The sequence below is a fragment of the Plutella xylostella genome, chromosome 27 (assembly GCF_932276165.1).
Source record: "Plutella xylostella chromosome 27, ilPluXylo3.1, whole genome shotgun sequence".
NCBI classification, from domain to species: domain Eukaryota; kingdom Metazoa; phylum Arthropoda; class Insecta; order Lepidoptera; family Plutellidae; genus Plutella; species Plutella xylostella.
In genome coordinates this window covers 6,745,525-6,771,443 of record NC_064007.1, presented here as the reverse complement: position 1 = coordinate 6,771,443, position 25,919 = coordinate 6,745,525, and the positions used below count along the sequence as shown (strand labels likewise).

General features: G+C 37.5%; 1 protein-coding gene across 3 annotated transcripts in view; it reads right to left on the bottom strand.

The window, feature by feature from the left end:
* Positions 1 to 25,919, bottom strand: part of LOC119691823 (trypsin CFT-1-like) — a 238,995-nt gene that overhangs the window by 196,760 nt on the left and 16,316 nt on the right. The gene's annotated exons all lie outside the window — the stretch shown is intronic.

Sequence of the window (25,919 nt, the reverse complement as noted above, 5' to 3'; positions counted from 1 at the left end):
AACCACTAATGATAGAGCCTACAGGGAGCGACGAGCGAGCTGGCCATCCTGCCCCCCGAGCCTGCGGAGCCAGACGTCCCTCACCGAGATCTGCAATGACGACCACGGCGTCAATGCACGGCGGGAGTTGAATAATGTTCGGGACAAGAATAGATAGGAAATAGTTATGTCTGTGTCTGTCACTTTAATAGTAAATAAATAGTCACAGGAAGTGAGGAAGCCAGCGCCATCTAGTAGGAATTAGTATAACTAAGTAGAACGATAGCCTACTAACAGACAACGCAGTTACTCTACTTGGCAACAGATGGCGTTGACAGTCTAGAAGATTCTAGTAAATTCCGGAACTCTCCATAGCATTCCACAGTTTTCGAGAGATTTCTATATTCGATAAAGAACAGTATAAAAGGCGACTCTTGCGACTCACAGTCATTCAGTCTAACAGTAAATTATTAATCATTTTATTTCAAACAACAAGGTCCATAATTAATTACAAAAAATCATTAAAACACATGCAATAAAATCATAAATAATAACATTACATTTACATTAAATTAAAATTAAAATAAAATTTCATTAAAAATATCATAATTAAAAATACAAAAATATAAAATACCAAAATCATACATTATAAAATTAAAAATAAAAAATATAAAAATATAAAAATAAATTAAGTTAAATATCAGTCAAATAGTGAACAGAAAAGTTCAAACAGAAAATAGCAAACAGAGAACAAAACAGTTCTAACAGTGAATCAGTTAAAAGGCAAAAGCGAAAAGGAAAACAAGAAGAAGAACAAGCAAAGCAACAGCTCTAGCTCTCTCACTTCCTGACTGGTGAACATTAAGAAGTCTTTCATTCCTGATCCCTGCCCGCCGTACTTCCATCAGCCAGAATAGGTGCACCCCGCACACATGGTTATTTTCTCTCGATTATGACGAAACGGAAAAATTGTTATCTTCCCCCCTCCGCGGTTGATCTTGTCACTTTTGGTATGGTTTGGATGTGTTGAAATTGTTTTGATTTTTCGATTTGGAAAATTAGATAAACAGATAAATATTATTTAGTAATGTAAGTTTTTATTAATTTAATTTATGTGGACGTTTTTACTGTAAGTCCTTGTATTATTAGTACTTTTGTTTTTTGTTTTTAATTACTTTCTCTAATGAATGTATATATTATAAACTCATTCTACACTGTAATACTCTTTGTAGTGCCTACCATTAAGTTATAAAGGAAGAGCTTGTTATCTAAAGCACAGGTGATGAGCCTAGTTTAGGTAACAATGTAAATTCTTTATTTAATTGTTCAACTTATGTATACTTTACATATTTTTTTTCTGTCAATAAAGTATATTCATTCATTCATTCATTCATATGCGCCACACGGTGCTTTAGGCCGTTTATCCACCACAGCCGCCACCATCCGTGACGCTACGTCAGCGAGAACGACATGAACGAATTACTTACGTTTATAATTAATGAGCTGTTCTGTTAACGCTTAGTTTATGATTAGTTATGGTATCTGTACTGTATAGTGCGACAAACTTATCTGTTCCGGTGAGAGCGAACTAAATTGATCCATATCTCATTATTTACTAATGAATTATATATTGATATAGATTAGATGGGTTTATTGAAACCACAAGAGCGAATTACAACTACTGGCAAACTTAAAATCTTATAGAATGAAGAAATATTACACATTTACGTGAGCTGTCACCGGAACAGATAAGTTTGTGGCACTATAAGCCTTATTATTTGTGTCAAATGGGTCGAATCCTTGTTTGTTTGGCAGTTTGTTCAGTTATTAAAAAATAAAAAATAAATAAATGAGGGATGACGGCGCTCGGTCAATTCATGACCATGTTAAATGAAATCACAAAATTGGCGATTTCATCAATCTATCAGTGGGGCTATACCGTTGGTATCAACCTATGCGACTGTTGTACCGCCCCCCAGACTATGGAGCATTTACTCTCCTGTCCTCTGTGCCCTTCCACCTGCACACGGGGAGACTTACTCCAGGCCACAAGAATGCTATCAAAGTTGCTACTTTTTGGTCTTGACAAATATAAAAAATCACATGTTCACTGACACGAAAGAAGAAGAAGAAGGCGACGTCATCACCTTCCGGTAACGGCGGTGGTGGAGAAACAGCCTTAGAGCCGGGACAACTTCCTTGAGACCGCGTCCACGACGCCATCCAGCGGAGAATTACGTACAGTAAGTACGCCTACACCATGAAGTAAATAATACTTACTATTTGTCTTACTTGAAGCGTCCGTAGTCGAGCGGGCCTCAGTGATCGTAACTGATCGCTGAGGTAAAGCAACAACTGACACGGTCCGCCATTGGATGGGTGACCAATTTCAAGTGGTGCTTTTCTGGACGCTTCCGTGCTTCGGACGGCACGTTAAGCCGTGGGTCCCGGTTGCTGCTTCGGCAGCAGTCGTTAAGCCTATTCAGAGGCCTTCGGGCGGCTTGAAAACATCTGACAGTCGGGTTGCCCACTTACCCGACAACTCTCTCAGCACAAGCTTGCTTGTGTTGGGGTCCACCAACCCGCACTTGGCCAGCGTGTGGACTAGGCCTAAACCCTTTCTTCATTGGAAGGAGACCCGTGCCCCAGCAGTGGGGACGTAATGGGTCGTGATGATGATTATAGCTCCGTCTTCGTCGCCAATTTTAGTACCTACCTCCTAATCCCTTGTGCTTGGAATCTAGAAGTTAATCTTAAAATCGTTAACGAAAGTAGTTTTCTGGCGGTATTATCGGCAACTTCTAAAATCCAGGCATCAGGGATTAGGAGGTAGGTAGGTTCTCAAAATTTGAATTAGCATGACAGGGGGGATGGCCTTGGCAGTTTTTGCAAAAACGCTTTCAAACGGATGTTATGAATTTAATCCACTGGCTGCGCTAGTTCTGCGTATAATAGCGCCTTAAAGGCGCAGCGAAGCTCTTGGGGGCAGCTTGTAAATTAATGAAAGGGAAATATAGTGAGACGTTTATGATAATTTGGAGAATGGCTGACTGCTAAATCATAACTAAGTACCTACTTCAACATTTTGGAATTTATTACTGATATAAGCAGTGCGCGGCGGTGAGCACGTGGTGCTGTGTGAGTATCACGCCCCCACAGGCACTCCCCCTCAGCAGCCTCTGACCACGCATCTGCAAATACAGCGATAAAGTACGTTACAATGAGGGCTATTTAACTAACCGCAAATTTAAAATAACATAAGGCTACGTCAAACAGAAAGCATTACTAGCACGCGTCAGAGCGCTAACTTGACGCCGCGCTATGACGCCAAGATGTGTTGTACTGCTATGGCCTGGGTCTCCTATTTTCGCCGTAGGTCGCGTCCAGCGTCACGCCGTAGGCCGCGTCACGATGCTCACTATAGAAATGTACTGATGTGGTCTCCCTCACACGCCGACGTTGGCGCATAGAAGTAGTGAGGATCGTGACGCGGCCTACGGAGTGACGCTGGACGCGAGCTACGGCGTAAATAGGAGACCCGGGCCTATGGTAAACAGAGCGCCAGCGCTAGCGTTTCGTTGCGTGTGACGCGCGCTAGTAACGCGTTACGCGACCTGGTTTGACAAAGCCTTTAGAAAGTTACCTAACTTCATGATTTTAATTTTTAGAACCTACCTCCTTTTAAACTACAGTCTTGGGAAACACATAGTAAAGGCTACCAGTTGGCTGTCCAACGCCAAATATATGTTTTTTTTATAACTATACCTACTTACAATTGAATTTTAAAACACTGAAAACTGACGTTTCTAGTTATAATCAAATTCATAAGTAAGTAATGTCACATCATTTTGAAATGATCTGATAACTTACATCAGAACTCCCAACAGTTAACTTTCATTATGGATGGATATTGAATACCTTCATCATTTGAATTTTTAGATCATTTGAGATGTATTTCTCGGACATACTGAGACGCACTGACCCTACCCGTACAACTGTGTACCTACGGTCACAGTCACATTAACATCACTTCCTTGTTTGGTGTCAGTATTATGAAAATTTTGTTGACAGCTCCAAACGAAGAAATATAAATATCTAATTTTTATTTTTATTCAGGATTATTATATTTGTGTAGGTAATTTATCGAAATATTAAATCTACTAATAGCCGTAGTCGTTTATAGACCCGAATATTTACATAATTATAATCATAGCATATCTTCTATAGCATCTTACCAATATTATTTTTTTCCATTGTCTCATAAGATGACGTTGTTTTCACCTATTACGTTAGTAGGTACTTACGTAGCTTTAAATTTGTGATGTAGGTGTGTGTTTGATGTAATTTGTAATTAAATACAAATATAGGTACTAAGTACCTATATTTGTAATTAATTATTAACTCATATTATTATGATACAATGTTTATAATATCTCTGTATTTAAAGTTGTTAGCTTTTCAAATAAAATAAAATAAAATATATTTCGGTGGGTCTGGTAAAGCAGCAGTACCGTATAATGTGAGACTAAATACGCCATGTAAGGGTATGTCTCGACGGTGGTGGGTCGTCCCCCCACGATCCTGTTGGTGGGGGGCGCGGGGGGCGCTGGGGGCTCCCTCATAGTCACCGAGTCCTCACAGCTCCCTGAAAACATAATCATATACCTACCTATACGTAGTGCATAATTTTTATGAGAACTTCCTGACCGCATAAAATTTATGGTTCGCATAGGTTAAAAATTGACAGCCTTAAGATTTGCGGATGATATTGTCTTCTTTTCTGAGAGTGCGAGTGAACTGCAAGAAATAATTGCAGACTTCCAAGCCGCTATAGAGACTACAGGCCTCCAACTCAATGAAAGTAAAACGAAAATAATGACGAACAGCACGAGACAACACGAGTAAAAGGAATAGAACTAGAATATGTGAATGATTATGTATATTTAGGGCAGATGATGTCATTCATTAAAAGACTGGATAAAGAAGTGGAAAGAAGAGTAAATATTGGCTGGAAAAAATATTGGGCTCTTAAGCATATATTTAAGTCTGATCTCCACATTTCCATTAAAAGGAAAGTGTTTAACGCTTGTATTCTACCAGCTATGACGTATGGCGCTCAAACATGGGCACCCACAGAAAGACACAAAACTAAATTATCAGTCAATCAACGAGCAATGGAGCGCAGTATGTTGAACGTAAGAAAATCAGATAGATTACGGAACGAGGAAGTAAGAAAACGCACAAGAGTAACAGACGTCATCACCACAATAAGAAAATTGAAGTGGCAATGGGCTGGACACATAATGAGAACTAACGACAACAGATGGACACGTCTCACAACTGAATGGACACCTAGAGATGGACAGCGCAAGGTCGGCAGGCCGCTGATGCGATGGACTGATGAGTTAAGGAAGTTCAACTCATTATGGTGGAGACTAGCCCCAAACAGGAACTTGTGGAACTGGATGTCAAAAGACTTCATTGCTCAAAATTAGTAACAGAGAACAGAAACGGTATCTCTAGCTCCAACACATCACCCAGTCAAGTCTGGTCAGCACGGGTGATTAGACCAAACCTCACTGATAGATTCAGTGAGAGGCCTACCATGTCCTATAAAGGACTTAGATGAATGTGACATAATTTTTAAGTGAATATAAATTAATGATATTATTGTGTTAAGTATTGTTTGAGTTGCATAATATTTAATGGTAAATTTTCATTGATTTAATTAGATATTAATAGAATGTAAAGTACTTAATTGAATTATACAACCACGACATATTTTATATTTGATACTTTGCATGATAGTGTAAATAATTTTTTTATTATTATTAATGTAAATGTAATGTAATAATGTACTTAATTTATTTAAACTGTTAATTTGTATTGAATAATTTGTTTGCATTGTCAATATTTGCATGATTATGATTAATTGTTTGGCAATAATTCTTTAAACTAATGTCAATGTATGTAAAACTTATGATTGAATAAAGGCTTTATTATTATTATTATTATTATAGGTTAAAAATTTGCATTCTTAAGGGCGGATTCGACCAACGTCGAGTAACTTTTTACTCACGAGTAAAGTACCAGTTACTCGCGAGTAAGCAGATTTTGCATTCTACCAAACCTGAAACCAAGATAAGTAGCTTATCCCAAGAATAAAATGTTATACCGCCAAAATTGACCGTGTAACGAGCTTATCCGAGAGTAATTTTGTAATGGCGGCAGCACATCAGCTGATTAGAAAACCGTCATAATGACATATAAACACATCTGTCAAAACATAAACAAAAGTACGTTAAAAGGCAAAGTCTCAGAATAACAACAGCGAATAAAATATTAAAACATAAACAATTTCATACTTTTATAATCCATTCAAACTAAGTTGGCATGTCATTTCTATTGCATGCTTTGAAACGCAGCTATTTTTATTTTAGTTGCATTACAGTTTCGTTCCTCGTTCATTCAATTTAATCATGGTATAACTTGGTAGAATGCAAATGTACTTATCCTAGATATTTACTCGCGTATAAATTTTATTCCGGTATAGTTATTCTCGTGTAACGTGATGTTTGGACGAATTCACTCTAAGGCAGGTAAGGTAGGTAAGGCCTTGGTCTCCTATTTACGCCGTAGGTCGCGTCTAGCGTCACGCCGTAGGCCGCGTCACGATGCTCACTATAGAAATGTACTGATGCGGTCTCCCTCACACGCCGACGTTGGCGCATAGACATAATGAGCATTGTGACGCGGCCTACGGCGGTGACACTTGACGCGACCTACGGAGTAAATAGGAGACCCGGGCCTAATACATACGTCATGCCTATGATGTTGAAAAAAATTCTCACTCTTTTTTATTGGTGGTTTACTGTACCCTATCGGTAACAAAGAAATAGCAATTCTTTTACTTTTTAAATAGACTTTGATTAAGTATAGGTACCTACCTAATTATAGAAATAAAAATTGGTAGGTTACATTCTTTTGCCTTTGAAAATTGAAAGAGCTCAGTATAAAGTACCACATATACACATAGATATCTACCCAATTGTACTCTACCATACTTAACTACCGTAAATAATAAAGCTTACCATAGTAAAATAGCACAGTCATAATTAGTAACTTCATACTGAAAACCATCACTTTCCTGTTTATTTTCAGTCTCAAAAGTAAGTAAAAAATGCGATGGCCAAGCCATGGCCATCGTAATTTTTTATTTATTGTAGCTTTTTAACTTGTCTACGGCGATGCAAAGAGGACGAATATACATATAAAAGTACAATTAGTTGCAATAGTGGTAAATATAGTAAGAAGGTGAAAATCTACAACTCTTTGTGTCTTGTCTTGTCTTTGTGTCTGTCTTTTTAACACACTGTATTGCATGTCATACGCTACGTAAGTTTCTAGGTATTGAAAATACCGAACTGACATAGATACAGCGTCGAATGCGCCAGTAAACATAAATTACTTTAAAGTGACACACCGTCTTTTTCTTATATTGTTAATCTAAGGTTTGTACAGTAAAGTATGGGAAATGTTGTTAAATTTTATATTATAATATAGTTAGTAGGACGTGGAAGATGCCTGCTGTGGGACGCTACATGTGTCAGTACTTTCGCCGCATCCCACATTAATGGCACCATCCGTCAGGCCGGCTCGGCAGCCGAGAATGCAGCCCGCCACAAACACACCAAATACAGTAGTCTAAAGCCCACATACATTTTCATTCCAGTATCATTTGAAACCACGGGAGTGTGGGGAGAGGAAGCGAAGCGGTTCATTAACACATGCAAAATAAATATCTGCTTAGTATATTTACCTCCGGGTGGTAGTTCTGCAACTTTAGAGACTTTCTTCGAACGTTGTTGTGATATAGTTACTAATTCTGATGAAAAATTTATCTTTTTAGGCGATTTTAATATGCCAAATCTTACATGGAGCCAGATACCTGGGTCAGCGACTCTACCTCATTTTGCTAAAACCAAAAACAAAAAGAGTGATCTTTTATTTGAGCTTTTGTCTCTAGGAAGTCTAAATCAATATAATCACTTGACAAAGTAAGCTGATGGCGGTACGCTAGATCTTTTTTTAAGCAACATCTCTAATATTGACATTTCGAAATGTGCGCCCTTGAGATAATTATAACTGTGTAATGAATGTAATTTAACTAATATTTTAATTTGTAATGTTGCATGTCTAAATTTGACAGAATGTGCTGTACTTTCACTATGATTATTATGTCTCAATGATTTTCACTGATTATTGTAAACCAGCTTATTGTGACCACATTCTTTGCAATAAATGATTTTGATTTGATTTGATTTGATTTAGCCTCGCGCTGTCCCGTCTGGCGTAGAGGAGCGTCCCCTGGTTGGCGGATAGGGGAATGGTCGGTAGCACAGCCTAGCTACGCTAACCGGCTAAGTCTGATGGACTCGCTGACCAACGACGGGTGTGGCCCTCCAGCATTATGGGGGTAGTGCGGCGGGTTAATGCCCCGCCCACGCAAAAAACCATTGTTACGAAACAGACACAAGAAGAAATACGATCCGATCCCTATAACGACGACCAACGGCATGGAACAACGGACCTCCGATTAGCCTCATGGAATGTGCGAAGCTTGAACAAAGATGGTGCCCTGTATAAACTCACCAATGAACTCACAAGGCATAAAATCAACATAGCCGCGCTACAAGAAGTGAGATGGCCGGGACAAGGAGAATGTGAGTTAGAAAACGGAGCCGTGCTATTTTATAGTGGTAACAGCAGCGGCCACCACATTAATGGTACTGGTTTTATCGCAAATAAAGATGCCACTAAAAACATTATTAGATTCGACGCAATATCTGAGAGATTATGTGTTCTAAGGGTAAAGAGCAGATTTAGCAATATCACAATAGTAAACGCGTACGCACCGACAGAATCAGCAAGCGAAGAGGCCAAAGATATTTTCTACGACGAACTAGAATCTGTCTATGATCAGATCCCCGAATATGACACAAAAGTTGTTTTGGGCGATATGAACGCGATGATTGGCAAAGAAGAGGCGTTTGTACCCACAATTGGCAAACATAGTAAACATGACCAGTCAAACGACAATGGCATCAGATTGATCAATTTTGCGTCTTCTAAATCCATGGTAATGAAGAGTACAATGTTCCCACACAAGGATATACACAAAGGAACGTGGAAATCACCAGATGGAAGAACAGTCAATCAAATTGATCATATCCTAGTTGACTTAAGGCACAAGAGTGTGGTAGAGGATGTCAGAGCATATAGGGGACCAGACTGTGGTAGTGACCACTATATGCTAGGTGTCAAAATGAGGGCGAAGATAAAACTTGCAAAGAAGCATAGGAAACCAACTGAAGAACCATTTGATACAGAAGCTCTTAAGGATCTAAACATGAGAACAACTTTTAAAATAGAACTCGGCAACAGGTTTAAACACTTGCAGGTAGAGGAAAACATCGACAGTGAATGGGCTGTAATCAAAACCACGATCAAAGACACTGCTCTGAAAGTTCTAGGCAAAAGGAAGAAGAGAAAGCGAAGGAAGTGGTGGACGGACAAATGTGATAGAGCAAGTGAAGAAAAGCGGCATTATAGATTACTAGCAGAACAAGACGAAGTATGGAAGGCGAAGTATGAAGAAGTGAAAAAGGCAACGAGAAACACCATACGAAAGGCTAAGAAAGAACACCTAGAGAACTTAGTAAAAGACATGGAAGCACTAATGAACGCCAATGCCACACGTAAGTTCTATCAAGAGCTAAGGTCTGTGAAAAAAGGCAATCAACCAACCTCACAGTTCCTTGAAGACTCGGAAGGGAACCTGGTAACGGATGAAGACAATCGCAAGGACATGTGGCTTAAATATTTCCAGGAGCTACTGAATTGTCCTCCGGTTGACGTTCAAAGCCTTGGCATAGGTGAAGATAGTGAGAACCAAGCAGAAGTACAACCACCAAGCATTGATGAAGTAGTAAGCGCCATCACTAGGCTAAAGAACAATAAATGTCCGGGTATTGATAATATCACCGCCGAAGTCTGGAAGCATTGTGGTAATGAGGTACAGGCACGAATACACAAGCTGATTCTGAAGATCTGGGAAACAGAAAGACAGCCGGACGAATGGAATGTTGGCGTTATCTGCCCCATCCACAAAAAGGGATCTAGGAAAAGATGCTCAAACTACCGGGGTATTGCATTGCTGCCGACTGCTTATAAGATCCTCTCCTACATACTGCTACGTAGACTGGAACCGTATGCAGAAGAGACTCTGGGAGACTACCAGTGTGGATTCCGACGCAATCGTAGCACCGTTGACCAGATTTTCCTGCTTAAACAGCTAATGGAGAAGAAGTGGGAATACGCGCAAGACATTCACGCACTTTTTGTGGACTTCACGAAGGCATACGACAGTGTAGACAGGGAAATACTGTTCAAAATACTGCTAGTATTTAAAATGCCGAGAAAACTAGTGTCCATGATAAAAGTGGCTACGGGCATAAGTAGGATGCGCGTAAAGGTGGACGGTGACCTGACTGATGCCTTTTCCGTGGTAACCGGGCTCAAGCAAGGAGACGCCTTGTCACCCGCGCTGTTCAATCTGGTGTTGGAGTATGTCATCCAAAAAGTGTTGACACATGATGGCGGAGTACAACTGAATGGACAGCACAAGGTGATCGGGTACGCCGACGACTTAGCTCTGTTGGGGGAGAGTGAACGCGAGGTCCAAGAAGCTGCCAAGATACTGGAAGAGGAAGCTCACAGGGTCGGGCTCAGAATCAGCACGGAAAAGACCGAATACCTCTACATGACACGACACCGAGGCAACCATGAGGTACGAAAAAACCTGCAAGTGGGAGAGACAGCCTATAAGGGAGTGGCCAAATTCAAATACTTAGGTTGTACGATCACTGACACAAACACAAGGGAGCAGGAGATCGACATCCGAGTACAAAACGCCCTCCGATGCAGCGCTGCTCTTCATAAAGTGCTAGTGTCAAAGCTTCTCAGCAGGAAAACCAAGATCCGAATTTATAAAACCGTAATCCGGCCGATCTTGATGTATGGCTCTGAGGCTTGGACACTCACTCTCAAGGAAGAGAATAAACTTCTGGTTGCGGAAAGAAAGGTGATGAGGAAAATGCTCGGACCAACTAGGAGGGAAGATGGTAGCTGGAGAGTACGGAAGAACCAGGAAATCGAAGACCTGATTTCCGAGCCAAACATCATTGGTCACATTAAATCCCAGCGACTCCGTTGGCTTGGTCATCTGCAAAGGATGGGGGAGGATCGCGCTGCCAAGAGGGCCTACCTTGGAGTACCAAGCGGTCGTAGGCCAGTTGGCCGTCCCAAATATCGCTGGAGCGATGAAGTCGGCAAGGACCTGCGCCAACTACAGGCAGGCGACTGGAGAGCGACTGCGCAGGATAGAGACCAGTGGCGACTTCTTGTGTCTGAGGCCAAGATCCACTTCGGGTCGCTGAGCCAGCGGAGTAAGTAAGTAAGTTGATTTGATTTGATTGAGTAGAGAAGATAAGCACCACCCCCCATTCTTAGCAAGGATAGGTTGTTTACAGACGCTTTACGTGCAGAACAATAAAAACAATAGAGTATTTAATTTCAGAAAATGTAATATTGATAAATGCAAAACATCACTTAAATCTATTGATTGGCAAAAGGAACTTTCAAGTCCTGACGTAAATATGTGCTTAGAATCCTTCTACCGTATTCTAAATGTGATCATAACAGAAAACACGCCGTATAAAAAAGACGATACTCACATTTATCCAATTTGGTTCTCAGATAGTTTAAAACGGGCTCTATCGGACAAACACAAATACCATAAAAAATACAAAAAGTACAAAAATCCCAGAGATTACGACACCTTTTCAATGCTGCGTGCTCGTGTTAAGAAAATGCTAAACGACTGTTATGAAGGATTTGTTAACGGAGTAGAAGACTCTCTTAATTCCGGAAACTGTAAGCCTTTTTGGTCTTTTGTTTTTTTTTTTTTTTTTTTTTTTTTATAATTTATTTTATTATTTCCCAAAAAAAAATACACAATAAATTTTAGATAGTAAATCTCCCAAACTACAATATAGTTTAGCGGGAGGGGACTCGCTAGGTATATAACAATAGGCATAATCTTAAGTAGGTATAATTGACTTACACTAAATTACTTATTTCTAATGTAGGTAACATGCCACTAGGTAAGTACTTTTCAATGTTTACATATATTTATAGTGTTATTTACAAAAAAAGATTTTAATTTTTCTTTTACAACTTTTTTGGATACATCAGCTTTTAGTGTTAGATCTCTGGGGAGTTCGTTAAAGATTTTAGGCACAATGTACTCTTTGGTCCGTTTTCCATAGAAGTTATTAACTTTCGGCACCAGTAGGCTATCTATTTCAGCTTGTCTAGTTGGATAGTTATACTTGCGTGGTTTTTTATAGTCATCACGCCAATACTCCTCAAGCACATGACATAACAAATATTTTTTTTCAATTGGTACAATTTTACAAAACTTTAAATAGCAATTCGTAGTTGTTTTTACATTCTTTCCGGGTCTTATCATCTGTTAATGTCTTTAGGAACTGTTTTTGAAGTGATTTAATCTTATTAGTATGAGTAACAAATGTTGACCCGTAGGCACCCACACCATAGCCTACAATAGATTCAACTAGAGCGTAGTATAAAGAATATAGTATACTTCGAGGTGTACAGTATTGTAGTATGCGAAACTTGCCCAGTACTTGTCTCATTTTTGTACAGATGTCGTCAATGTGTAGCGTCCAGTTAAATCGTTCATCTATTGTCATGCCAATGTACTTATAGCTCATTACTTGCTCGACTACTGTGCAGCTACACGTGACGTCACCGTGCAGACAGTTAAATGAGTGACCTTTTATAATAACAGGTTGCGCATTTTGTGACTTTAGATAGCTTGAGCGTATGTGCATTATTTTGTTTTTTTTTATGTTCAATAGAATGCCATTGTCATGTGCCCACTTGCTCAGGCTATCGAAGTCCTCTTGTATGCACTGCTGTACCGTGTCTAATTCTTTTCCAGAGTACATTAGGCAGGTATCATCGGCAAACATATAGCTCATACATTTATTTACAACGTTAGGCATGCTATTTACATGTAAAATATAGCAAATTGGACCAGTTACAGACCCTTGAGCCACACCGTACATTGCATATTTGGGTTCACTGAGTGTATTATCTACTTTTACTACTAATTTTCTATTACTTAAATAGTTTGAAAACCACTTTAGTAAGTTTCCACTAATTCCACAATCATACATTGATTTTAGAAGGGTTGGATGCTCCAATGTATCGAAAGCTTTTCGAAAGTCAATAAACAATAACAAAACATGGTTCTTATCATTTAATCTATTATTTATATCGTTACTAAATTGAGATAACAATGTTTCTGTTCCTATCCCCTTTTGGAATCCGTGCTGTGACTGATTGATAACTGTATTTGTTGTCATGTAGGTAGTAACTTGCGACATAATGGCCCGTTCGACAATTTTGTTTATACACGACAATATAGCTATAGGTCTATAGTTACTCGGATCACAGTGATTGCCACTTTTGTATATCGGACGAACAATAGAAACTTTAAGTTGACATGGATATATCCCCTGTTTTATAGACAAATTTATAAATCTAGCCAGTATGGGACTTATCTCGGATTTAATAGTTTTTAGGTCACTCATTCTTATGTTGTCAAAACCTGGCGATTTTTTACTGTTTAAGTTATTTATAATTTTTTCTATCGCTGCAGGTGTAAATGGTTTTAATAACATGCACCTATCCTGTTCTTTTACATAACTGTCTCTCTGCAACAATTTTATACTAAACTTATGCTTAATGTTATCTATTTCCTCTACAAATGTACATGCAAATATATTACATATTTCTGGTACCGTGTTATTTTTCCCCATGCTTTGCAAGATAACATCATCCAACGATAAGTTTTCTTTTCCTAACCATTTATTAATTAAGTTCCAAATTTTCTTACAGTTTCCGCCTGAGTTAATTAGGTAGTTCGTTTTTTCTAAATAAATTTCGTGATTTATTGATAAGTTTGTTTGTTTTATTACGCCACCTGTTATATTCTAATCTGAATATCATATTGTTTGGATTATCTTTCCATCGTTTAAATAATTTGTCTTTATGTATTATCATATTATTAATTTGCTTATTCATCCATTTACAGCACTCCCGTTTGGCTTTATTTATTGTTATTGTACGCGAGTTATTTTCGTAAATATTGTTAAATATTTGGGTGATGTTATCATACAAAGTGATAGGACAGTCTATTGTTAGTAGTTCTGACCAGTTTACCTTAAGTAATTGTTTTCTAATTTCGTCATTGTCCAGCACCAGTATTTGTTTCAGAGTGTCACTTAGCACACAATGCATTTTTAACGATGCACCCACGAAGTAGTGGTCGGCCACTTTTTGCGTTATTATTCCCGATAACACTGTACACTTAGCACTTTTTACAAATATGTGATCTAAACACGTTTGCGATAGCACACCGTCACGTATTTCTTCCCGCGTGTATCCGAAGATAGCCCGCTCGTAGCCGTACCCGCCGAGTAGATCCTCGTAGCTGTTTACGACCGTATTGCCTCGCTCCATAAGGTCGATGTTTAAGTCTCCAACTACAACTGCATCGTTCCTGGATGGTACATCACGTAGCAAGATATCTAGTTCGTGTAGAAAAGTTGTTTGGTTTGTGTTTGGCGGTCGGTACAATGCAATTATGTGCATTGTGCTGTCGGCTGTATCAATGGTCCCGCGTAGTACTTCACATGTAGTCAGAATTGGTCCTGGGGTTAAGCTGAAGTTAAGCTTTTTTTTAGCGTAGATTGCTATTCCTCCTCCCTTTCGTGTAGTTCTGGTTATTTTGTAAAGTTCATAGTCCGGTATTTGAAAGCACGATAACAGGTCTTCCACGATGTTTATCTCTGTTAACACCAGTATATCAATCATATCAGTGGATCCGTGTATTAGACATAGTAGTTCCGCAAAGTGCTTCCGGATTGATCTTACATTAATGTGAAGAAAGTTTAAGTTAGATTTATTAGAGACAATATCTGTTAACCATTTTTTTACGTTCGTATATCTTGTTGTTTCTTCTATATTAATATAATCAAGCTCTTTTATTTGGCATTGATTAACCATTCAACATGAATTATATATGTACTATGGGTCTATGTAGGTAGGTAGATCTATGCGTATTGTAATTTAGGTATTTTTAGGAGTTGTTTTTGTTTTGATTAGAGTTTTTTGTTACTATGTTGTTTATGTCTGCTGAGCAGTTTACAACATGGGTACGAGACTGCTCATCAGTTTTGCAAAGAATGCGCCCTTTGTTGACCCAAACGAATTTCAATAGGTTTTCCTTTACTTTTTGCTTTGCTTGCCATAGCAGCTCTCGGTTATATTTAGTGAGGTCCTCATTGATATAGATGGGTGAGGTGGAGCTGTCTGGGTAGATATCTAAGTTCGACCTTATTTTGCGGCGGTTTTTTATCCATTCTTCCTGGGCGGCTTCGTTGCGAAGTTTAACAATGATATTAGCGGGTAGTTTCGCGGCTCCGGGTTTTGCTTGGTTACTGCGTAAGCGCCAGGCTCGTTCCACTTCGCTCATGCTTACTTCTAACTTTTTCGCAACTAGACCGATAACTTCCTTAATATTTTCATTATCCCTTTGCTCAAGTCCAACTATTTCGACATTTTTTCCCCTTTCGGCCTGCTCCAGGTGTCGGACGCGGGTTTCTAGGGCTTCGTTGGTGGTTTCTAAATGCACGCATCGATTTTTCAGGTCCTGCAGTCTATTGTTTGTGGTCTTCAATGCGTCCAGTGTTTCTTTGTGCTGGTGAAGCAGTTCATCGTATTTCTCAGCATAAAATTTGGTATTCCGCTCGATGTCAACTACTATCTCCATCTTTTTATTTAGCTCCTTTAGCAAAGACTCAATGGTCACATTCTTGGGGTCCAAGTCAAAGAAGGCCTTCACGTTGGTTGGGGTCCTGGGTGACGCGCAAGCGCCACAATGGCCCGTGCGCGCGCTATTGGCCGGGTCTTGGATGCACGCTTTGTGGAATATTCCACCACAGCTCCCTTTGCAATGAAACAGTTCATCCTTTTTAGATAGGAATCTATTACACTTTTTGCACTGCATCTCCACACGTTAACTATTTAACTATCGTTCGCGAGTTGACCGGTGCGTACGTAAACTGGTTATCAGTATAAAGAACGCGTCGTGCCTGCATAAGCGCTAGCGAGCTACTGAAACTGTTAAAAGTAAGCGATGTACTGCGTCTATACCTAACGTGACCATACGTCCCGCTTTGGGCGGGACAGTCCCGCTTTCAAGCTGTGCGTCCCGCTGTACCCCGCGAGGGCAAAAATGTCCCGCTTTCATAAACAGACCAAACGATAATTTATTTTACCTACATTTTGTAACTACATCCCATATTTCCTTTCTTTCTTTTAGTCACTTGAGACAACTAGTTATCTTCTTATCACTTACTCGCATAGACTATAGGGAGTAATATGAGTCCGAGTTCTACCGAGACTCCGCGAGTAACTTCGTTCAGTTGTAATATCCCCTCCCTGTAGTGACTCTTCAGACTCTAACCTACCTATTTGAGACTTATTTTTCGCCCTACTAAACTGAAACGAACTGAAGAGAAGTCTTGTAACGGTATACGTGTTTTGCATTATTCGTTTGGCCAATACGTGATCGTCTAGTCGAGCGGGTAGGACTCTACGTTTCCGAAGTAACTCAAGTTCTTTTAGGAGGTTGAGAGAATCCCTACCCTAGCACTAATCCCTAGAACCCTAGTTCATAATCCCTAGTTTATCTATTTGTTAGGATAACAGAACAAAGCTCAAGCAATAGTTATTTCTTAAAACATACATGATTTAATTAAACAAAAGTAATTTAAATATATACAAAATTATCTATAAAAAAAGGGTTTTTAATTTGAATAGAAGGTGCGCCCCGCCTCGCACACCCTATGAAGGACGACCAGATCTGTCCACCAGACCCATCTACCTTCTCTAGCCCACTGGCTCTATTCAAACTGTTTTTTTTTGTCAGTCAGTCCCTAGGAAAGGATCTATTGATTGGGATCCAGATGATGTTAATAATATTTTATTCAGCTTCTCAATTCAGCACGGATATCTCCTGAGCCTACTTAAGTATTTACTCGACACGGATATTTCCTGAGTCTACCTATGCATTTATTCGACACGGACACTTCCTGAGTCTACTTAATGTATCAATAATGTGTAATAGTTATTCGGCACGGATAGTTCCTGAGCCTACTTCTGTATCCATAATATGCAATAATTATTCGGCACGGATATTTCCTGAGCCTACTCTTGTATTTTCGACACGGATATTCCCTGAGTCTACTTATACATGTATTCGACACGGATATTTCCTGAGTCTACTTAATAATGTGTAATAGTTATTTGGCACGGATATCTTATATATCCATAATGTGTAATAGTTATTCGGCACGGATATTTCCTGAGCCTACTCTTGTATTTTCGACACGGATATTCCCTGAGTCTACTTATACATTTATTCGACACGGATATTTCCTGAGTCTACTCATGTGTATCGTCACAGTACAATGTCTTCCAATAATGGACATAATTAGAATATAATTACTATCTCCCATTTCAGCTTGTGTCAAGAGCAATCGCTCAAATGTATCTCTATATTGTAGATCTCAGAGTTATGTGACAATTAATATTTTATCGATGCTGGCTTGTGTCTACCATGGTACCTACAAGTTGTTCGAGGTGGTTTCCCTGCCTCTAATTAACTTCATCACAGTCAAGCTCAACATTACTTATTAATAACTAACTGTCATCATCTCCTCCTGTATATAGTATGTATATTGGTCAGTTTGTAAGAAGAATCCAATTCAGCAACTGCTTTCCTTTACCCAAGCTGATAAGAAGTCATTTCAATTTATTTATCGGTAGTAAGTAACTCATGTACTATGAAAATATTTTCCTATCTTATTCAAAACTTAGTAAATTTTATTTAGAATAGAATACAGTTGAAACTCTTATGGTCGCCAATCGCCTCAATGACCCTAATTATAAATTTTGTTTAATATTATCAACATCTTATCCAAACCCAAATCAATAACTATTTATATTAGCAGTATTAAAGGAGAATAATAAGTATAATAAATTATTACTAATCACTTAATATGTAAAAGTTGTCATGGTCACAGTCAATAATATATAGCCACTGATACCCATTTAACCTTCAAAAGTAAAATTGCATGAATATTCACTATGGAAATATTTATTTTATCTTTTCCAAATATTTCAGTTAACTTAAAATAGTGTTAGTGCTCCTATGGCCGCCATCCAACACATTGACCCTACGGGTATAAGTATCTAATTAATAAGGTATTTATTTTATTTAATCAGACAAGTAGATCACTTTAGTAAAAGTAAAGTTGGTGCTCAACTAGGTCGGCAACTGACTCATTGACCCTATTATTTATTAATTTTGTTTAATATTCTTAACATCTTTTCCAAAGCAAAATCAATCTTTATTTATATTAATAAAAGGGTATAATGCAGGTTTTTAAGTATTATAAATTATCATTAACTTGCTGAATATATAAGAATTGTCTTAGTCACAGTCAGTCAGGTACAAGTTATGGCCAATATAACCATTGAATAAAAGGAATACTTACTAAATTACATGAATTCTATTCTGTTTTCTGATACATAACTAGGTAGTAATTGAGGTACTGAAGTAAATACCTATTGAATTCCAATAAAGCAAACTTTACATACTTAGGTGGGTAAGTAAATACCAAAATCATATCTATCACATCAATGAGTAAGAGGCCTAGATCCACTAACTATACATCAATAACATTCACCACACATGAGATACAAAAGGATAGCATGTTTTTCAATTCAATAACCTACTCTCCCACAGTCTAAACCTACCTGCTTAGCATCTAACTGGTTTGAAGATGAAATGCATTTTATACAACCCCACATTTTACACAATGTACCTAGTATCAAATACCTAGTAAGTGTCCCTTAAATGTATGTTAGTTTTGTTGCTGCCTAGTTGTTAAAGTATTGTTTTATTTATTTTTTTGTTTTATGATGAACAATACTTCAAATACTTGAATTTACCAAGTGTAGCTAAATCCATAATAAAACCATAGAGAATCATTAAAGTAGTGAATCACACAAGTACACACAGTAATTATTCAAGTAGAAACATAGTATTTTATGAAAATATGGTTCGGCCCATTTTTATCCCGGTGGAAAATGTTTAAAATCATTTCAAATATTAAGAATACAAGTAAGTAATAAGTAATGTTTATAATAACCACTCTTAGAGAATCAAAGTACATTGAGCTAGCTGTAAGTTTTTTTTAATTAATTAAGTACATAATAGAAATGCTCATTCAAATAAGAATACAATTTTGCTAAATGGATTCATAGTTTAGTATGAATAACCTGAAGCATATTCTTCATTCTGGTTTCAAGACTGAATAGATAAGTACATGCTTACATGAGAACTAGATGGATTTGGTAGAAATATGTTTATATTGTGTATCTCAGGAGATAAGTAAATAAGTACAGACTACCTAGGAATATGAATTCCTTGTAACTTAAACTATTTCAGAATGATCTAATAAGTTACCTAATAGATTTACTTAGATTGCAAGTACTTATCACTGAATAGTATTCCACATAATTATGTTATATATCTGATGAATCATCCATTATTAATACTCAGGTACTTATTCAGATTGTTGTGTAGGCCTAGTAAGTTTGTAAACCAAATATGTTGGAACATAGGTTATGATCCACCACAATGAAACATAGGTACACCTAATGGTCTGTATTTTCCTAATTACTTTCTTTACTGGGTAGGCAAAGATTGCTGGGTGAAACAATTTCAGGCAGATAGAATGCTGTGAGTAAAAGTAACATACTTAAATACTTGAGTCATTAGTCATCATCTCAATAGAACATACTTTTCAATATCTGTAATATATTGATATACCTACTTAAGTAACTAAGTTTATTCCTTCCAGGTAAACAAACATAGCTTGATGAAACAAGTGGGGTAATTTTCCCACAGTTGAATGTACTTATACTTGTAAATTGATTGTTTTATGTGATAGAATCTTTAAGGCTGATTGATGAAGTAAAAGGTGGTTTCCTTGGGTCTCTCCTAATAAGCCTAGGTACCCTAGCAGCCTTCAATTTCAAAATGGCCAAGAAGCTTAACAATAAATAATGGGGAACAATTGGATTTATAGGTTATGAAAAATATTCTAATTTTGAAACCAGAACAAAGTAGACAGATATTCTAATATAAAGAATGGGGTGAAGTATAGATATGCTGTGATACCTCTAAATAGTGGTTGTGACAAAACCCTATCGACACTTAGCTGAGGATCCTGAGGCGCCGCCGCCGGCCGGTCGAAGCTGCAAAACCACCCCGCCATAAAATACACTCCCACTATCACTCCCATATGCAAACGCTCCCCCCTATCACCCGAAACTCCACGAGAAGACCAAGGGCGAGTTTTCTTCCCGAATCCTATTTATAGCCTTTCCTGACCATCGACTCTCTTTTTCTTTTTTCTTTTTTTTTTCGGTTCCTCCATCGAACTTTATCGATTCCACTCCATCCCTAAGATCCTAGACTACAGGTGGCGCCACTGAGCTAGACAATAACACAACTATTAAATATTTTAAGGTAATAAACCGATGAACTATTGTTCTATAATTATTGATAATTAATATTGTTATTATTTAACTAGTATTTACTAATTTTAAGTCCTGATTCAATTAATTAGAACTAAAAGATACTCAGTTGAGCGTCAAGGAGGCGTAGTACGTAAAGTGTCGCGTAAATTAGTGTTGTGCAAATCTGATCCTCATAATAATAACTTATCACTATGGCGTCATTCATTTCAATAATCAAACAATAATTAACAGAGCCGTATAAACGGTTGAAACATAATATAACCGAATCTAGTATGATATCTCTTTAAACTCTAAGCGTCAACAATAAGACTTGTACTTATTCTAGGTATCTGTCGATTCGAACGACACAACACCCCCCGAACATTACCATATAAGGAAATGCGTCATCGAGTCTAACCCACTAGATGGCACTAGTGTGGCATTTTCTACATCGCGGTATGGTTGTGTTTTCCAACCAGCGTATAGTCTTATTTTGCTTATAATAAAAATTTCGCCAATCTATACATAAATATTGTAATAATGTATAAGTCTGCTACGGACGGACTATGTTCCGTTACACAGTGACGATCATTGACTCGCTCTTGCTCTATCGTTTTCGGAATATTAAAACTTCGGGATTCGTTATTTAAACAATTCGATATAATAAAAAAATCGTACATTTAAAACATCGAAATTATAACATTCGAAAAAATTTACTTTGGTCATTTTAATAAATCTGTTGTTTGAAATTTCGTTTATCAATTTATCGTTATTTGGAAATTTCAAATTTACTAGAAATATGAAATTCATAATTTAAAAAATCTTTATTTTCATATTCGTAAAAAAGTTATTCGGATTTATGTAGTGTACCCGTCTGGTATATTTATAAAAACACACATGAACATGACATGAAATAAAATGCTTTTATCCACAAAAAGTCATCTCTATCCAATAAAATATCCACAACTGCTAAAAAGTTACATAAAATAAGTTAAAAGCACCTAATCTAACAGTTTTGACACAAAAAAAAACGCAAAAATTTATATTTACTTGAATAACTTTGAAAATCACCCCCTTTGATGCAATTTTTATTTATTTATTTAAAAGTATTTGAGTTAAGCTAAACAATGATACCAAAACCGTATCTCTACGTCGAGGCAGTCAAGAATTATTGCAAGTTCAAAACACACCTAACCACTTTTTTTGGGGTTTCTTTCATAATTTTTAGTGAAAGAGTTCTGATTGTAAAAGAAATCAACTTACATGAGCTCCGTTAGGTGTGTTTGAACTTTCAATAATTCTTGACTACCTCGACGTACATATACCGTTTTGGTATCATTGTTTAGCTTAACTCAAATACTTTTAAAAGAATACATAAAAATACCATCAAAGGGGGGCTTCAAAGTTATTCAAGTAAATGTAAATTTTTGCTGTTTTTTTGTGTCAAAAAAACTAGATTAGGTGCTTGTAACTTATTTTATGTAACTTTTTAGCAGTTTTGCATATTTTTATTCGATAGAGATGACTTTTTGCGGATAAAAGCATTTTATTTCATGTCCGCAAGCCGTTTGAATCTCGAGATATGAATTTTTATGAAAACTAAGGATGTAAAACTTTAAAATGGACGCCATTTCTAGAATATTGAGATTTGACCCCACATATGGGGGTGTTTTGATGTTTTCTCGATGAAATCACTCATAGAATACACCCTTAAAGTTTGTCGGGTTCGAAAAACAACACATTGATAGTAAATATTATGTATCTTTGAGGGATTTGAAATTCCGCAAGTGTCCCGCTTTGACAAAAAAAAATGGTCACGTTATCTATACCACAAAATATGCATTATGCTTACAAGAGTTCCAGTAACCCTATAGAGACATGCAACCTTTTCTCTGACTTTTTTGGTTCAGTTTACGACAGTGACAGCGGCCAAGTCTCTGAGCAAACGAACTGTTTTGATGACCCTGGCATGCCTGCCATTCACAGTTTAGTACTAACTCGCAATGAAATATTATCTAAACTCCGAAATCTCGACCCAAATAAAGGTCCCGGTCCAGATAAATTGCCATCTCAATTTATTAAATTATTGGCGGATGAGCTCGTCATACCTCTGGAAATTATTTATAATAAATCATTATCATCTGGTGTATTTCCCGACCTTTGGAAACGAGCATATATAATACCTATTCACAAATCTGGTCCATGCGAAATGTGTGACAATTACCGCCCAATTAGCATTCTATCCTGTCTGGCCAAACTGTTTGAGCAACTAGTTTACGAGTATAACTATATCTTTTCCCACGTACAACATTTAATAACTGAGAAACAGCACGGATTTGTCAAGTCAAAATCTACGGTTACTAATCTTCTTGAATATGTTCATTATATACATGTCTCTCTCAGAAAGGCGTTCGATAAGGTAAATCATAGCATACTAATTTACAAGCTAAAACTGCAGTTTGGAATTCGCGGTAGTCTTCTTCGGTGGATCTCTGCGTATCTTGGGAACAGATCACAGCTTGTTGCTATTAGGGGTTTCTTGTCGGCTCCATTAAGGGTCACATCTGAAGTCCCGCAGGGAAGCCATTTGGGTCCACTGCTCTTTGTCCTTTTCATCAATGACTTAATAGAGGGTATGGATTCCAACTGTCTTCTTTATGCTGATGACTTAAAAAAAATTCGACGTATTAAGGACTCTAATGACTGTCAGTATCTACAAAACGATCTACAACAGCTTACGAAATGGTGTAAGAATAATCAGATGTATTTGAATACCAGTAAATGTTTTTTAATGAGCTTTTCCACAACCAAATATGATTATGCCGACTATCCATATAAAATAAATGGTGAACGCTTGCAGAAAGTGGATCAAGTTAAAGATTTGGGAGTTCTACTTGACAGGGAACTTTCATTTAGACCACATTATGAGTATCTGATATCCTCTTGCAATAAAATGATTGGTTTCTTGTCCAGAATCGGTAAAGATTTTCGCAATCCACGATCGCTAATCTTGCTTTACTATAGCTTTATGCGTAGTAAGCTAGAATATTGCGCTGTGATCTGGACTCCGTTTTACCAGGTACATATTGACGCAATCAAGAGGGTACAGGCTAGATTTCTGAGGATGCTGACTTATCGCTATGGTCTAAAATATACACAACGATCGTACCTAAGCCGGCGGCTGCATTTTAAAGTTAGCACTTTGGAAAACCGTCGAACAGAAATTATGCTCACTACACTCCATAAGATACTGCACAGTACACTTTGTACAACATTAGCCTCAACTTTGAATTTAAATATCCCTAATTCCAGACCTCGAGCTGTTAAAAACAGAAACACATTCCACCTACCCGCTTGTAAAAGCCTAAGAGCTCAGCACGATCCTTTCATTCACATGAGACGCCTGTACAATAATTTGAACAATAGACTTGACATTTTTGTGGGTCTCAACCGTTTTAGATCACAAATAAGAAATATGTTTGAAAACTTACAAAAGGAAAGCTAAGTTAGTTAAATATAATATTAATATCACTGAATACTAACAGTACTCTACTACTCTATTCTTTTAGTTGTAATTTAGATTTTTAATAATATTAACTAAGTATCTAGGTATAAATATTTAAGAGAAGACGTTTAACACGCTTTAATTTTAGAAATGTTGTCAACACACAGTTAAAGATATTGTTACTACAATGTAAGACCTTAAGCATGTTACATATCATGTAATGTTTCATATCTGTAGTGTGATGCAAATAAATAAATAAATTAAACAAATCGCTCGCAGGTCGATAGAACGCGGCCAAGACCGACGCTGCCTGGCGTACCTCACCCAAAGGTTATCCCTGGCGATACAAAGAGGAAACGAAGCCAGCATTATGGGTATCTTTGGGTGGGGTGCAACAGAAGAGCGCCACCAACATTTGTAAATAGAGCAACTTTATAAGCTACAACTGCCAGAATATTAAAAGCTCAGTCGATGACGTAAGACTTCTATGCCAATCAGCTGATATCGTCGCGCTGCAGGAGACATGGCTGTTCCCGCATGACCTAACTTAGATAGATAGATAGATAAATTATTTATTTACTTAACACAACACATACACAGGTTACACAGCAAGATTTTTAACATAAAGTTTAAGATTACATAAACACAAAACACTATTAAAAGACATGCAGATAGAAAAGCAACATGTGTATTTATCATGTTAGCAAAAGGGTTCTGACTCAGCATAATACTATGATTATAATTAAATAATCACAGCGCTGGTATTCTGCCAGGACCAATTTTGGTGAGTGGGAGTGGAGCCTCAACTAAACATAAATATGTGTGTAGTAAATATGTAAAAGTGTGTTGTGGTACGTTATAATTATATTTATACTAAAATAAAATAGATATTTATATATTATGTTATGAATGTATGTATATAATAATATGTAACAATAAATTGTGTTAAATGATTATGGGTGTATGCTATGTAGTATGTGTAAACGAATATATTGTGATGTGAGTTTAAGTGATATGTATGAAAATGATAGCAAGTGATGTGGTAGTTAATTTGCTGGGTGACACCTAGAAAAAGTATATGGCGAAGAGAATGCTAGAACGTAAGCTACGCAGCCTGCTTTTGTACAGCTAGCAAGTAAAGTCGGAAGCGCAGTTTAAAAGTGTGTTTATTTATAAGATCTCTGATGGGAGGGGGTATATTGTTCCAGCATTTGGTCGCCATATACTTGAAACAGCCTCGAAATTTTGTTGTACGGTAAGGGGGAGTTAACAAAGGTGCTGTACACCGACGCAGCGAGTTGCGCCAGGAAAGCTCAGTGAAGAGGTACGCTGGTTTATGCGTTTTTACGACACCAAACAGTAGAACGGAAAGATGTAACTTCATTCTGGCCTCAATCTTCAAGATCCCTGCTTTATTTATGAAAGGTGTTACGTGTGTTCTAGGTGGTACAGTGAGACAGTAACGTATACAGGCATTTTGTACCCGTTGCAACATTTTGTAGGTTTTTTGTAGTAATCACGGTCCATATACACCGATGCAATAATTTAATTTTGATAAAATTAACGTCTCGCACAACTTATGTCTCATGTTGACATTAAGAAACTGTCTTATATTGTATAAGACCTT